The sequence below is a fragment of the Pantherophis guttatus genome, chromosome 3 (assembly GCF_059756535.1).
Source record: "Pantherophis guttatus breed Tessera chromosome 3, ASM5975653v1, whole genome shotgun sequence".
Lineage (NCBI taxonomy): Eukaryota > Metazoa > Chordata > Lepidosauria > Squamata > Colubridae > Pantherophis > Pantherophis guttatus.
Genome location: NC_142065.1, coordinates 89678754 through 89696204, shown reverse-complemented (window position 1 = coordinate 89696204; position 17451 = coordinate 89678754).

Genomic DNA, 17451 nt, shown 5'->3' with positions numbered 1-17451 from the left:
AAACAAATTCTTTGGGTGTCCAATCACACTTGGCCAATAAAGAATTATATTCTATTCTTCATGATAGAAAACAAGAAAAGCAAAGATATGAGAAAGCTTGCTGATGGACACTAAGAGTGTCATAGAATGTGTTTCATTAGAATGATGAAATGAGCATCACAATGTTGTAATGCAAGTTCAATCCCTTTCACACATGCCTTTAGCATTTTAACACCTGCAAACAGGGGTTTGGGTTGCACCAAAACAGCACATTTATTTTATAATTGATCCCTTTACCAGTACCACTATTTCCTGCGGTGTTGTGCCTGGACATAATGCTGCTTCTCATCTCCTGTTATACAGTCTTCAGATGCAAACAGAGAGTCATGGATTGATGGCATGTAGTCTTACAGACCAAGTGGCCAAAACATAATTAAGTAGGTCTGGATATCTGAGGGTTTCTGGTTTCATGCAATTATGACTTCATATTAATGCAAGAATACTATGTAATTGACTAACTTTAGTAGAATATATATTTGAGGAGTTATTTTATGCCAGAAAAACATGAGGGTGAAGAAAAAGAAAATAGCATCCTTCTTTTACTCACAATTTGGTTTTGTTCTTGCAAGTTGCTCTGGGGTTTGATAGGAATAATACTTAGAATTTCTTTCACCTCTGAATGCTCAAATTGATTCACATATAGTATGTCAGCAACAGGGGCGGGTTTCAAAACCTGTTGCTACCAGTTTGCTCGTGTGCGCGTGATGCTTCTGCACATGCGCCGAAGCGTCCTAGTGGGTGGGTGGAGCCTCCTGCTGCTTCCGCTACTGATCCAGGGCGAACTAGTAGCAACCCACCACTGGTCAGCAACATATGTCTGTTATCCTCTCCACATTCATGTTTTCTATAGACTAAACATACCCAGAGATATTTAGCTTGGTGTAGTGGTTAAGGCAATGGGCCAGAAACAAGAAGAGTGAATTCTAGTCCTGCCTTAGGCGCAAAGCCAGTCACATCTCCTCAACTCTAGGAAGGAGGCAATGGCAATCAATTTCAAAATCTTGCCAAGAAAGCTGCTTGTCAATACAGTCCAGGAGCCATTACTGACTTAAAGCCCCCCGTAAAACATACCCCAAACCTTCCTCATGGAGCTTAGACTCTTCATCATCTTGGTAGCCATCCTCTGAATGTTTTTCAATTTGTCCCAGTCCTTTATGAACAGTGGATTAACTATTCCAGTCCATGATTTGGATTGTATGTTCCTGTTATGCACCTCAAGGTAGCTTTTGCCATTTTAACAGATATGCCTCCCTTCTTTCTCCAAAGTATTTGTCACCCCTCCAACCTTTTGTCATCTGAAGGTTGATAATTGCCTCCTCAACACCCTCATCCATTTTCTGGCAATTGCATTCTTCTTTGGTTATGTTCTCCCCCCCCCATTTGCTATAAGTGTCTCTTTTCCTCTCCAGTCTTTTAGACAGCTCTGCTGTATAAACCTAGATATTAAACCTAGATAGACTTAGATATTAAACCCTTGTCATGGACAGATCATTCACTCCTTCAACTAGACTTTCCTACCGCCTGCCCCCACCTCAGGGAGACGGAACCGACCAGATGGTTCCGTCCCAGGCGCCTGATGGATCCCGAAAGGTTCCTGACGGAGCTTGGGCCGTTTCCTGAGACTCTAACACACGACTCGACTGAAGAGCTGGTGGCCGCCTGGGAAAGGGCGGCCGCTGGAGCTTTGGACCGTGTCGTGCCTTTGCGGCCTCTGACCCGATGCCGATCTCGATTAGCTCCTTGGTTCTCTGAGGAGCTGAGAGAGATGAAGCATCGGAAAAGACGCCTAGAGAGCATTTGGAGGACTAGTCAATCCGATTCCGACCGGACACAGGTGAGGTCTTATATCAAGACCTACCTAGTGGCGATAAAAGCGGCAAAATCTAACCATTTTTCCGCTCTTATCGCATCTGCAGAGAACCGCCCAGCCGCCCTGTTTAGGGTGACCCACTCCCTTCTTCGGGGGGGGGAGTGCGGGAAGATCCCTTGCAGGGTCGTGCTGAGGATTTTGTGCAATTCCTGCACGATAAAGTCGCTCGGATTCGGGATGGCTTGGACTCCGATTGGATGAGTCCACGGGGGGAGACTGGGGCAGGTCTTGAGAATGTTATCTGGGAGGAGTTTGATCCTGTGACTCCCGAGGATGTGGACAGGGTTCTGGGTAAGATTAGTGCCGCCACGTGTTTATTGGACCCGTGTCCCTCCTGGTTGGTACTGGCCTCCCGGAAGGTTACACGAGGCTGGCTCCAGGGGATTATAGGTGCTTCTCTGGGTGAGAGTGCCTTTCCTGCTGCCTTGAAAGAGGCGGTAGTGAGGCCCCTCCTCAAGAAGCCTTCCCTGGACCCGGCTGAATTAGCCAACTATTGTCCAGTCTCCAACCTTCGTTTTGTGGCGAAGGTTGTTGAGAGCGTGGTGGCATGACAACTTCCCCGGCACCTGGATGAAGCTATCTATCTAGACCCGTACCAGTCGGGCTTCAGGCAGGGGTACAGCACAGAAACGGCATTGGTCGCGTTGGTGGATGATCTCTGGAGGGCTCGGGACAGGGGTTGCTCCTCTGTCCTAGTCCTATTAGATCTCTCAGCGGCTTTTGATACCATCGACCATGGTATCATGCTGCAGCGGTTGAGGGGGTTAGGAATAGGGGGCACCATTTTGCGGTGGTTCACCTCCTTCCTCTCCGACCGCTCACAGTTCGTGTTGGCAGGGGGGCAGAGGTCGACCTCGAGGCGTCTCGCATGGGGAGTGCCGCAAGGGTCGGTCCTCTCGCCCCTCCTGTTCAACATTTATGTGAAGCCGCTGGGTGAGATCATCCGTGGTTTTGGGGTGAAGTGCCATCTGTATGCTGATGATACTCAGCTGTACATCTCCACCCCAGACCACCCCAACGATGCCCTTGATGTGATGTCCCGCTGCCTGGAGGCCGTGCGGGTCTGGATGGGGAGGAACAGGCTCAGACTCAACCCCTCCAAGACCGAGTGGCTGTGGCTTCCGGCGCCCCGATATAGTCAGCAGGTGCCATCGCTGACTATTGGGGGTGAATCTTTGCCCCCCACGGAGAGGGCTCGCAATCTGGGTGTCCTCCTGGACGCGCGGCTGTCTTTAGAAGAGCATATGACGGCCGTGGCCAGGGGGGCCTTTTATCAGGTTCGCCTGATCCACCAGTTGCAGCCCTTTCTGGATCGGGACGCCTTGCGCACGGTCACTCATGCCCTTGTTACTTCCCGGTTGGACTATTGTAATGCTCTCTACATGAGGCTCCCCTTGAAGAGCACTCGGAGGCTCCAACTGGTCCAGAATGCGGCCGCGCGGGTGGTTATGGGCGCAACCCGTTATGCCCATGTGTCACCCCTCCTGCGCGAGCTGCACTGGCTCCCGGTGGTCTTCCGGGTGCGATTCAAGGTGTTGGTTACCACCTTTAAAGCGCTCCATGGCATAGGACCCGGGTATCTCCGAGACCGTCTTCTGCCACCAATAGCCTCCCACCGACCAGTTCGTTCCCACAGAGAGGGTCTCCTCAGGGTGCCATCAGCCAAGTTATATCAGCTGGTGACGCCCAGGGGGAGGGCCTTTTCTGTGGGAGCCCCAGCCCTGTGGAACGAACTGCCCCCGGAAATTCGTAAGATCTCCGACCTCCAGGTGTTTCGCTGCGCATTGAAGACCCTGTTGTTCCGCCAGGCCGGACTATCAACACAATAGTTTTAAATTGGGGTATTTAAATTTATTGGGGTTTTAAATTTGAGCCACTTATTTAATTATTTTAAATTTTATATCATTGTTTTGTCTGTGTTTTTAAATAGGCTGTACACCGCCCTGAGTCCTTCGGGAGAAGGGCGGTATAGAAATAAAATTATTATTATTATTATTATTATTATTATTATTATTATTATTATTATTATTATTATTATTATTATTATTATTATTATTATATATCAATACCTTTGTCCCATCCTTTCTTCTTGTAAAGTGCCCATCATCTTCACTTTTTCAGCCAATTCTTCTCAGTGGATGAAGATTAGATGCAGAATAGTTTTAAACCTTCTGAGAAATGAAGTTGTCAGCAAACTGGACTAGAGTATGTTGGAACTCTGACTTTAGGCAGACCCCCAACAGAGGTCAAAATTACTGAAATCTCCCACTATTATTATTGTGCAACCCTCTGAACATCCAATCATCTGACTCAGAAAGGCCTCAGGCATAGTTTCTAGCTGTCCAGGTGGACTCCCCTGATACCTTTGTTACTATCTCCTTTTATATTAACCTAACATGTTCAACAGGATTTCCATGCTCCAATTTCTGAACTTTTAGACAAGTGTGTTTGTAATTGTTCGTTTGTGTGTGTGTACTGTCCAGCCTTCCCTCCCATTTCTGTTGGATTTGTTTTTTTTAATAAGTGCTTTCCCATGTTATGTGCTAATATGTTTTTAAATTTTCTTTATCCTGCCTTTATTATGTTATAAATAACTCAAACAGCACACAATACTCCTTCCTCCTTCTCTTTTCCCCATAACAACCACCTTGTGTGGTGGTTTGTGCTGAAACAGAATGACTGACCCAAAGTCACCCAGTTGGCTTTTTTGCCTAAGGCAGGACTCAACTCACAGTTTACTGGTTTCTAGTTTGGTGCCTTAATCCAGGGGTGGGGAATTATAGGCCTTTTATGGCTTGTGGACTTCAACTCCCAGAATTCCTGAACCACCATGGCTGGCTCAGGAATTCTGGGAGTTGAAGTCCACAAGTCATAAAGGGGCTATAGTTCCCCACCTCTGCTTTAATCACTGAATTGCGTCATATAATATTAAACTTTCTGAATCAGGCTCGCTAGTTCTCCTTGTTTATATTCTATATTCAGTGCATTTGATGCAGAAACAATTGAGGTTTGAAAGGTCCAGCTTACTGGCCTTACCTTTACAGTATCCTGAAAAATTATGATTCTGAGCCTCAGTCTTTTGCTGCCTTTTTGGTTCTTTTCTTTTTTTCACCTTCCTAATTTATTCTAGTTTAACAATTTCTTGATGAATCTGGCCTGATGTCTATAAAACATTTCTTTCTTAGTTATTTTTAAATATAGCATTAGCCATTGTCACAATTGTTTTCAGCAACACCATTTATATTTATATCTCTCATTGTACCATGACCAATGTGTCTGCACTGGTTTGTGTCAAGATCTTCAAAATGGTGGGTTCCCCATGCCCACTCTTTTGGTATTTGGGTTTGGATTGGGAGACCACAATCATCACTTTGCAGATGTTGACACACTTGCAATGAATGCCTATGGCCATGACCCCCAACTGAAAGATGGGGGAGAAAGCCCTACTCGAGCTCCCATTTCCTTTATGGGAGTCATATACCTTGTCAAAATCTTGTTGTATCCAGAGATTTTTCTGGACCTATAAATCTGACAAATATTTCCCCAACAATTTCTTAATGATTGGATTCCTCTTTAGTGGCAATAGCTGTGCAGATACTGAAAAAAGCTCAAGACACAAATGTCCTCATGATGTCTTCTTTGGGGATTTAATTGAGCAATCCAGTGATCCTCCAGGCTCCTGGAGAGTGATCACCACATAAATGCAAGAATAATTGTTAAGAACATCACTTGCATTTGGGAGTGCAACGTTGACACATTTCACCTCTGAGAATTTCTCCAAAAGTTTCTTCTTTTTCCAAAATACTTCCAAGGCAATTTTCTTTCTTTATAATGAATGAAACTGGCAGAAAAATGCATTAAAATTACCTGTCATTAATTAAAGTCAATATCTGGGAAAGTGCAGAGACCTTAAACATTCACTCACTCTATGTCTTACCAATGAGGAATCTTTTTTTACCATAGTTGAGATCTATTATGAATAAATTCTTTGATATTCATACTCAGCTATGCAAATGTTCTGGCATAAATATCTAAATTTCAACTGTATCAGATTAACCTACATTTTGTCTCTGGAAAAGACTAGACATCTTTAAGATGAGAGCTGCTAGATTTGTATTTCAGCATGTATATTTAATTCATTTCTGGAATTTGTACAAGCCTTAACCTCTTTTTAAAATATGCCAAAAATATGGAAAATAAATGTTGTTGGTTCCTCCTTATTTTTTACCTATTAAGTGAACATGGTTTGTTTATCACAAATCATATATACTGACTTGAGTGAGAGCTGCATGCAAATCAGCAAATAAAACAAATAGGTTTAAAAAGACAAAATAAACCTATGGTAGTTATTAACTTTGTTTTATTATTGCAGTTAATTCTAAAAGAAATGATGTTTACTATTATGGTAATATATTTCCATTCACAACAATCAAAAGAATGTTATAGCGTTTAGTTCATATCCCTCTCATCTTGAGAAATGAATATTGCTCTTCAGCTCCTGATATGACACGTAACAAATCAAACAGCTCCATCTATCTTGCAGGAACCCCTCCTCTTTCTGCCTATGCTCAGTAGCTAAATGAAAACTTTAGAGAACAGAATAGCTATTAATGTATGGCTGGCGGTCATACTTCTAAGTGTAGGCAATTTGTTTAACCTACTTTTAAAAAGGAGTGTCAACCGAGATATATAAATGATGCATTTCAAAAACTTTTGGTAAAGAAGAAGAAAATAAATTTGCCAAGACAATATTTTTGCCCGCCCTCCAAAAGAAGGAAAAGAGATTTCCCCGAAATGGATAACTAGGCTAACCTCTTTCAGGAGGTTCAATCATGTTTTTCCTGCCCTATTTCAAAACCTTTTGATCCTATCAAGGAACCTGTCAAGACAGAACTAGTGACAAGTTTTTAATTAAGTCTCTAACAATAAGCAGGAAAGTCTATATTGCAACTGGGATATACCTTCCCTGTGAAAATCCATACTAACAGAAGGGGTATCCTGTGAGTGATATATGTATTTTTATTAAAAATGTCATACAGAATTAAAAACTGCAAAAAAAATTAAAAAGGAGACATAAAAGTAAAATTAAAAAAATACAAGATAACAAAAGAAAAAAAATGACATCTACATTCTGATTCTGATCTTCTCAGCATAGTAATTGTTTTCACTACCTTACAGATTACATATCATGGTTCCCATTTTCCCCTCAGCAATCCTTTTTAATCAGTAAGTCATCAATTTATTTTTGTCCCTGTTCATCAAAAAGTCCAAAAAGTGTTTCCAAATAATTGTTGTTTCCACCTTAATCAGATATCCTGTGATTCTAGAATAGCATTAATTTCCTCAATCAAATTCCATGTAATTTACAAGAGGAAGAGGGAAATGGTTACCATACTCTCTTGGTTTTTCTTCTCTTACATTGCCACAGCATTCCATTCAGTGGTGGGTTTCAAAATTTTTTACTACCAGTTCTGTGGGTGTAGCTTGGTGGGCGTGGCTTGGTGGGCATGGCAGAGGAAGAATACTGCAAAATCTCCATTTCCTCCCAATCAGCTGGGACTCGGGAGGCAGAGAATAGATAGGAGTGGGGCCAGTCACAAGTGCTATTTACTGGTTCTCTGAACCACTCAGAACATCTACTACCAGTTCTCCAGAACTGGTCAAAACCTGCTGAAACCCACCTCTGATTCCATTTTGCCTCTCTTTTCTCTCCAAAGTTATTGAGAGAGATTATATGACATGGGGGTCATTCGGAAAGAGAAACAGGGATGGTTATGGTTTCTTCCCACACTGGTAGTCAGCCTCTGAGAGATTACCTTTAAAGAAATACAACTATTAACAGAAAAAGGATTGTTCAAACCTTCTCTATACCTTTATTTCTATAATATTAAATCAGGCTGATGATATAGGCTTATGGTATTTGTATGACCAATTATCTTAGAAGAAGGCTTAATCAATATGAAGGAAAAGCTGTTGATTACAGGAAATATAAGTTCCTGAGAAGATTCCTTGGGTGATCTTATAAATATTAAATTAGGAGAGTAGATTCACTTTTCCACCAAAGAGTTTAATCAGCACTTTCATTAATTTCACAAACAGAAATTAATGGATTATACCATTGTCACCTATTCCAATTATCTTCCTATTTCACTAAGATTTCCAGAATGAGGTCTATTTGTTTAAGTCAAGAAACTCATCTCCTTTAGAATAGCTGTATTCTATCCATTCCACCAGACTTATTTGGAAACCCAATTTCCATTTTAAAATTTCCATATTTGTGTGGCTTGTGAACTTATATTCTTAGCTGTCAAGTACACTAACATAGCCAATAGGCTTGCCTTTTTAAAATATTTTTTCCCCTCCCTCCCTACCCCCACTTTCTCTCCCCTCTCCCCCCCCTCCCTCCCTCCGCCTCAATCTCTCTCTCTTTTGCAGCAGCATTGTCATTTTCCTGTAGTAATAATAATTCATGTCAAATTATTTTGTAACTAGCCCTCCTTTCTTAAAAGTACTTTGTAGGGTGAGTTGACGGAGCCGCTCACAGGATGGAAATGGAGATGTGAGTAGCTCTGCTGAACATCCAAATGATTGAAAGGGATGGATGCCAACTGAATTCAAAATCACAGAGGTCAACCTCTTCGCTCGGGTGGCAAATTTTATTTATTTAATTTATGTGGCAGATCACATAACAAGGTACCTTATTGTCTGTTTGGGGCCTGCATTGTAAAACATGATTTGGGGATGTTAGTGCAGTAAATTTGTGTTTTTGTTCAAATAAAAATACATACTAGGCTACAGGGTGATAGAACGGTAGGGGAATCCATAAATAATAGTAAGGTCCTCACCAGCCAGCCATTCTGACAGCATATTTTACAAGCAATCATAACTTACCGTTGCTGCACCATATCAAGGACAATTAAGCTACACCATCAGTGCCATTGTTTTGATTTATGGGGCATTTGAAGAGAAAGAAATAGTTCCCTGTCACCCCAACAGCGAGGCTCTAATACATGCCCACTCCAGTCTATTGTGTTAGATGTCCAATTTTATTATTTGTATAGTTTTTTTTTTCCCATTTGAAAATGTGGAAAGAGGCAGCATTGAGATCTGAATGATTAGTCTTAAAGTATGTTTTGTTTGAAGAACTGAGGCAACATTACCATGAGTTCCCACTAAAAAGAGTCTTTCACTCTGAGAATGTACACACAATTTTTCTGTTAAAAATACCTCAGTTCTTCTAGAGCTGAGGCAGTGGTGAAATCCAATTTTTTTTACTACCTGTTCTGTGGGTGTGGCTTGGTGGGCGTGGCTTGGGCATGGCAGGGGAAGGATACTGCAAAATCTCCATTCCCACCCCACTCCAGGGGAAGGATATTGCAAAATCTCCATTCCCACCCCACTCCAGAGGAAGGATACTGCAAAATCCCCATTCCCTCCTCCTTCTGGGGTAAGGATATTGCAAAATCTCCATTCCCACCCCACTCTGGGGCCAGCCAGAGGTGGTATTTGCCAGTTCTTTGAGCAACTCAAAATTTCTGCTACCAGTTCTCCAGAACCTGTCAGAACCTGCTGGATTTCACCCCTGGGCTGAGGGTAGGGTAATATTAGCAGGGGAATTGGATAAATTTAGATGGGCATGAAACAAAGTCTATGGAGTTCATTGGATATTCCTGTTCAGACAGATTTCTGATGAATTCTGAGGAGAAACTTCAAGAGCTTTGTTTTCAAGTAGAAACTAATTTCAAAGTACTGGTATAGATAGGGAGACATTTTTTTATGAAGCCAGAGCAAAAATAAAATAGAAGAAAATTAGGCCTCCAAGGAATGAAGAGGGCGTGATGGGCAATGCAATGGAGGGTGGGTTTTTTTTTTTTTTTAATGCCTCAGAATAAATACATGAGGTTTACCAGAGTATGACTGAATCTATTTTGGATCTTATTTAAAAAAAGAAAAAGAAAAAATGGGCTATGAAAACCCCCAATGGAGCAACCCTAGTGTGCCTTGGGGACATAAAAATTAAGTTGGCTCTGCTTCAAATGCAGTTAAGTAATGAAAACTGAAGTATGAAATTTGCTGCTCTGATCAACTTTTAGCTGTGAAGTTAGTGAACAATCCTCATTTAGGGTCTGTGCTCAATCAATATTAGGGTTTATTATGACAATCAGTGCAGAACCCCTGGAATACTATTCCAAGTATACTTCTAATTTCTATATTATTTACTTCTTTTACTTCTGCAATTCATTAGATTGCAATGATATGGCATCCTAAATATATGCTATAAATTCTCAAATAAAATCCTAAAGACAGAATGTTTAAACATAGCTTTCATGGAGCCTCACATGTTCAGCTCAATTTCTATTCTTTCAGGAACACCTCAGTTTGGTTGTCCTGAGCACCAACAACCAAACTGTCTAAAAAGCATACAGTTTTCTTAGCTGCCTTCCATTCCCAATCTCAGTCACCTCTCTGTTTCCTACCAAGACATCACTTCTTTCCTTGCCACACACGCTCACACACTGCCCTGGAAAATTTATGTACAGGTGTAATTACCGAGCTCAACACTTTCCTTGCAGTTATCAAAGCACAAAAATGATGTTTATGTCTGGGAAACCACATGTCAGGAAGGCCAACAGTGTTTCTATTTCTCCATTCTGTCCTGTCCTCTTTCACGATTGAAAGGGTTTCTACTCTTTGGCTTCTCTCACTGTTGTAGAAAAATAGGGAAGTTTGTACATTTGGTATAGCTTAGCATATAAAGTAGAGCTAAGGAAGTATTTAGCACATATTTTTCTAATATGCACGCTTAACTTACCATGACTTCCGATGTATCCAAGTATGGAATTCCTTGTAATATTCTGTTTGTAATTTGAATCTCTTTGTTCCTCCATTTCCCTAAACTCATCTCTAAATCTTCCGCTCGCCTTATTGATCAACAAATGTCCAATAAAAATTAACAAAAATACCTAACTGCATAAATATATACCGTATTTTCCGGCGTATAAGACGACTGGGCGTATAAGACGACCCCCTACTTTTCCTGTTAAAATATAGGGTTTGGGCTATACTCGCCGTATAAGACTACCCCTCTTCCAACGCACACCAAATAAAAATTAAAATACATCAGATTTGATTTCAATATGGTAATTTTAATTCAAATGCTTATGCCTTTCCAAGAATCTAGTACACCAGGATACAGTGGCCTTAAATCTGTTGCTGTGATCTGGGTTAGATTTGGCCCACTGAAGTGCAAACAAACGTATTTTATTTCGTGTCACTACATAACCGTTTTGGCGATGCTCATTCACCATGTCTGCTACATGTTTTTCGAGTTCTGGCCAATGTGGGGTGCCTCTTCTTAATGCATACTTACCCCTTGGCATACTCTTTAACGCTTTTACATTTGCTTTCCAGTCCCGAACCATCTTTTCTGTTACTCCATATTGTCTTGCAGCAGCACAGTTATTATGTTCCATGGCAAAGTTTACAACTTTAAGTTTAAAACTGGCTTCATATTTCTTTCTTCTTGCTGGTGGAGCCATGATGGGGTCTTGACTGTTATATTTGTATACTATACTGTATGTACTGTTGCTGTACTGTATGTATTGTTGCTGTACTGTAGAGAAAGGTAATGGGCTACGCTAGGTGTAGTGGCAAGAGGGCTATTTTGTACCAGGTTTTTTTCCTTCACCCATGCAGCCTTGTCGAGATCCGCACAGCTTCATGAATCTGAGTTGCTGGCACTGACTGATGACATTGACAGAAAGCTGTGCCAATCTAGTCAAGGCTGCATGCTGCTGAATGCTGGAACCAGCATGGCTGCTGAGCGGAGCTTCTCCCAGGCATCTAGGGGGGTATTACCGACGCTCTGACTTCCCCAGCTGACCCCCACTGATGGCGAGGTCCACCGGTCTGGGGAAGTCAGAGCGTCGGTAATATCTCCCTGGATGCCTGGGGGAAGCTCCGCGCAGCAACCAGCTGGTTCCAGCATTCCAAGGAGGTCCACGGTGAAAGCGGCGCCGTGGTCGACCTGGGCCAGCACCTTGCACACCTGGCTCTGCGTCTCCATTATGAGAAGCTCCATGCGACTTCGCATGTCTCTGCCCCAGTCGCGCAGCTCTCGCAATCCGCTCACCGGAGGAGCCATGAAGTGCTCGCACCGCCTTGCCAGATCTTCCTCATCCTCCTTTCCCCATGGCTTTTCCGGTTGTAATTGTTGCTGCTGCTGCCGCCGAGGCTGCTCCTTCATCTCCTCCCGCCGCACCAGACCCAGCCCGGCCAGCACCGCCGTGGCTTCCGCAGTCCAAGCGGATCGGCACCCGGGCTCGCAGGCGAAGGGTGGGAGTGCGCAGCGCACTTTCCTGGCTTGGCGCCAATCCGGACGGCTGCAGTAATGGTGAGAGTGGGCAACCTCGGGAGAGCCATTTCGGGACTCCGTTTTGCACGTGTAGCGGATCCCAGTTACCAAGAAACCCGGAGAAGAGGCACAAGGGGGGTTTATCAAAAAGGAGCTTTAAAAGAGGTCTCGATACAGAGGACGCGGCGAGCATGGACACCGTCCACACAAACAGGCACCAAAGTCTCATTGCGGCAACGTTAAGCCACGACTTTACACGCCTCCTAGTTTTAGGCTGCTTGTTCCAATGCCTTCGCGATAAGCCAGCAGAATCAAAACTCTTTTTTTCTTTCTTTCCCTCTCTCTCTCTCTCTCTCTCTCTCTCTCGGCGGCTTTGAACCCATGGAATTGGGGTGGGGGGAGAGAGGGGGAATGTTATCAGCAACAAACAACAACAAAAAGTGTGTGTTTGTGGAGAGGGGAGGTAGTGGTAAAGGCGGCAGACCGGTTTTTTTTTCCCCAAGCCGATCTCTTTCGCGGCGTATCCAGCCCGACCCCATTCAGAAGAAAGGCTGCAGCCAGAAAGAAACGGGGGGGAAAGACATCTGCACCTTTTGTTACATACACACACACGAAACCCACAGTTTTCTGGCCTCTCGCGCAGATCTGTTGTGGGGTGGGGTGGGTGGGAGCCACATAATTCCGGGAGGCAAAAAGGGGCGCAGGGATATTTCCAGAAATGAGCGAAATAATGCAATCCACGCAGCGACGCCCATATTCTCCCGTTCAGATTCTACCTCTGGCTGAGAGAAAACTGCCTTGAAAGTTTCTCTGCCCCCCCCACCCTTTAAACCCAAGACCCTGCCTCGTTTGCAGACTAGAGCACTTCTTTCCCCCGCCCAATTAGCCCAGGTTAAAATCTTAAAAGCTCGGGCGCCCCTCAAGCCACTTCTCCTGACATCGGGATGAACGAGAAAGCCGTTTTAGCTTCACCTATTCTTCCACACACACCCCTCCACCCCGGAAGGTAATTTAGCGCTGCTCCTTCTTTCCCCATGGCTTTTCTGGTTGTAATTGTTGCTGCTGCTGCCACCGAGGCTGCTCCTTCATCTCCACCTGCTGCACCAGACCCAGCCCGTCCAGCACCGCTGTGGCTCCCGCAGTCCAAGCGGATCGGCACCCGGGCTCGCAGGCGAAGGGTGGGAGTGCACAGCGCACTTTCCTGGCTTGGCGCCGATCCGGACAGCTGCAGAAGGAACTGGGCACCGGCTGTCATGTCTTTTCTGCTGTGCGGGATTCAGCACCTGGGCTCCCGGGGTTTAAGCCTCCGGGCCGGCCCGCGCTGCTCCAGGATGTTCGCTTCGGGCTTCTTGGAATCGCTGCCGGGCGGTTCTTCCCGTTGGGGCGGTGGTGGGTGGCTGTGAGCCTGGAAGAGGTGGTGAAATGCAGAGCAATACCTCGTGGGGAAGGAGTTCACCGTGGCTCCTGCAGTCCAAGTGATGCCGATCGCTGCCACCCACCATCGCCCCAATGGGAAGAACCGCCCGGCAGCGATTCCAAGGAGCTCGAAGCGAACATCCTGGAGCAGCGCGGGCCGGCCCGGAGGCTTAAACCCCGGGAGCCCAGGTGCCGAATCCCGCACAGCAGAAAAGACATGACAGCCGGTGCCCAGTTCCTTCTGCAGCCGTCCGGATCGGCGCCAAGCCAGGAAAGTGCGCTGCGCACTCCCTCCCTTCGCCTGTGAGCCCGGGTGCCGATCCGCTTGGACTGCGGGAGCCACGGCGGTGCTGGACGGGCTGGGTCTGGTGCGGCGGGCGGAGATGAAGGAGCAGCCTCGGCGGCAGCAGCAGCAGCAATTACAACTGGAAAAGCCATGGGGAAAGGAGGACGAGGAAGATCTGGCAAGGCGGTGCAAGCACTTCATGGCTCCTCCGGTGAGCGGATTGCGAGAGCTGCACGACTGGGGCGGAGACATGCGAAGTCGCATGGAGCTTCTCATAATGGAGACGCAGAGCCAGGTGTGCAAGGCGCTGGCCCAGGTCGACCGCGGCGCCGCTTTCACTGTGGACTGCTGGGAAAGAAAGGAAGGTGACCCGAATTCTGGGGTAGGGTGGGGACGCGTTCCTTTCTCGTGGGCCGCGCACTGCCTGGCACCTCTTGTAGGTTGGAACTAATTTGGAGTACAGCTTCCCCTCAATGTTGCCGGCGCTCCCAAAGTGTCATCGGTCAGCGCCAGCAACTCAGATTCGGGTACCCGGCGTATAAGACGACCCCCGACTTTTGAGATGATTTTCCTGGGTTAAAAAGTCGTCTTATACGCCGGAAAATACGGTAATCCTTTTCATTTAATCTAAATCTCCCTCATCCTTCTCTTGATAATTAAACATTACAAAATAATAAAACGTTACAAAAATGCTATTAAAAATTGAAAGATATTAAACATTACCAGAAACAATAATCCCTTATTTATTTATCAAAAAATAATGTAAATATTCCAAACAAATGCATTACATCATTGAACATTTCCAAAAGGGAAACTATCCAATCCAGATAACCATTTAACACCACCAGAGATAAAATCATAATTTAACCACCTTCATAAAAACCAATTTTGTAGGTTTCTTCTTTCTTCCTAGCCTTCCTTAAATCCCATAGATAAAATTTTAATTCCTGTTTTCTCCTAGCTTCTTTGCCTCTTCTCTTGAAATCCTTATCCAATTACATCTGTACTTTCCATGATTGTAACTTCAGTAAATCTCATATATTTCACTTTAAAAGGATAATCCATATTGCTCTTTGGGTACATTATTTGTACATGTTGTTGTTGTTGTTTTTTGCTTTTAAATGATCCAATTCCATTTGTAAATCCAGTATTTCCATCTCTTTCTTGTGAATTGTAAATTTTTAAGTCTTTGAATCCAATTTCAGTTGTGTTTAAAGGAATCTGTTCATCTTATGTAACAATATTTAGTTCCAGTAAAGAGTTAAAAGGTTCAAACACTTCTCCCACCCACAGATAAAAAAATTCCTTTAAAGTAGCCATCATGTCTTTAGAAATCAACCTTCAAAGTCTTCTTTTGCATTGAAATGTAAACAAAGCAGACTTCCCACATAAAAGGCTGTTTCTAGTTTCAAAATCTTTCTTTAAATCAGTTTCACAAAGCCTTAGCATTTAAACTTTTTAGATACAACTCTAAAGTCACACCTTTGCTGTATATTGAAATAATAATAATAACACAATCTTTTTTTAAAAAATGAAAGATATTGTTTTCTTTTTTTTAAAAAATGGATTGAAAGGAAACTCACCCAGTGACTTATAGGCTGCATGTACCTATAAATATTTTAAAATAAACTCCAAAATGATTAAAAAGATGAGGTTGAGTGAAGTCTTGAGTTCATGAAGGTTGCATTTATGGCTCAGAGTACAATGGAACTCTGACTACCAGCTGATTGCAAACAGTTGCAACACAAACCAACAAAAAATGAACTGGCTGCTTACAAAAATCAGATATCTGAAGTACCTGTGGGCAATCTCCAGATATCTCTTTCTTCCAAAGAAAATTTTGGCTTTGAAGCTCACATCTAGTTGCTTTTTTTGGCTGAAATGTCCCCGTAAGCCACTCGAACTGGAGAAAAGGCAGGCAATAGCTGGTTTTGTCTGACCAGAAATCTATTAAATATATACCACAATATCAGAAATTTGGATCTATTTCTTATTTACACCCTGGACAAGTTCATATTTGTACCACTGGACAAGGGGGGATATCTGTATGTATGGTGTTCTTTATTCCCGAAGGAAAAGTTTTAAGGTTAAAAACCTTCACTCAGTTATCTGAAAATAAATTTAACTGAAATTAATGGAACTTAATTCTCAGAAAATTGTAATTGATGGGAAAATAGTCTTTCATGTTGATTTTAAATCTATTAAATCTGTTACTAAACAATATGATGGATTAACTATTAACTCTAACCCTGCATTCATTCACAATCTATACCAGTTACACACTACAATTTAATTTTAACTGGGTTATCTCTCTTACATCTCAGTTAGAATATGGCCACAATCACTGACTGGTTATAGAAAGAAGATGCTAAACTATGTTGCGTCAGGTTGTATTATTACTCTGTCAAACTCATATTTCAGCCTTCACTAGATCTATTTGGATGTGCTGAATATTTGTTAAATGACATCTGTTTTCACAGTAGTTGTTATTGTTGCGAAGTCATGTCTGACCCATTGTGATCCCATGGACAATGTTCCTCCAGGCCTTCCTGTCCTCTACCATCCTCTGGAGTCCATTTAAACTCATGCCTACTGCTTCAGTGACTCCAGCCACCTCGTTCTCTGTCGTCCCCTTCTTCTTTTGCTCTCAATCTTTTCCAGCATTAGGCTCCTCTCCAGTGAGTCCTTCCTTCTCATTAGGTGGCCAAAGTATTTGAGTTTCATTTTCAGGATCTGGCCTTCTAAAGAGCAGTCAGGGTTGATCTCCTCTAGGACTGACTGGTTTGATTACCTTGCAGTCCAAGGGACTCGCAGGAGTCTTCTCCAGTACCATAGTTCAAAGGCCTCAATTCTTTGGCGCTCAGCCTTTCTTATGGTCCAACTTTCACAGCCATATATTTTCACATATCCACATTATAACCAATTATAGGTGGTTAGAACCTGTATATCCCACAAGATGGGTGATAAACCTTGAAGAAATCTATCCTTTGCTTCCTACTTCCTCCCATTTTAATGAAATCACAGTTATAGTAGACTTTTACAAAAGGGGTCTGCCTGTTTCTTACACTTACCTATTCAAATACTAGTAAAAACTTTTTAAATAAATATCTAGAAAAAAAAACTCTTAATTCATCACTTCAAATTCTCTGCTATTGTCTGGGTATTCAAAATTGCTATGTTCCTAATAAACATAACTGTAGGCTATATAATGTGGCCTTATGAAGTTTTTATTATTATTAGTTTAAGGGGACTACATTGAATTAAAGAAAAAATAGACACAAAGGAATGATAACTTTGTCAGAAGGAAAGCCCATAAAAATGTATTTTTATGGTTTAGCCAAATATCTTTATTGTTAATAATTTATTTTGTTAAAAAAAATGTTTTTCATTCTTCCAGTATGTCTCTAGAAATAAATGAGCCTAATTAAATAAATTAATGCAAATAGATTGCTATTTTACAGTGGCCATCTGGAAGAAAAGCAAAAA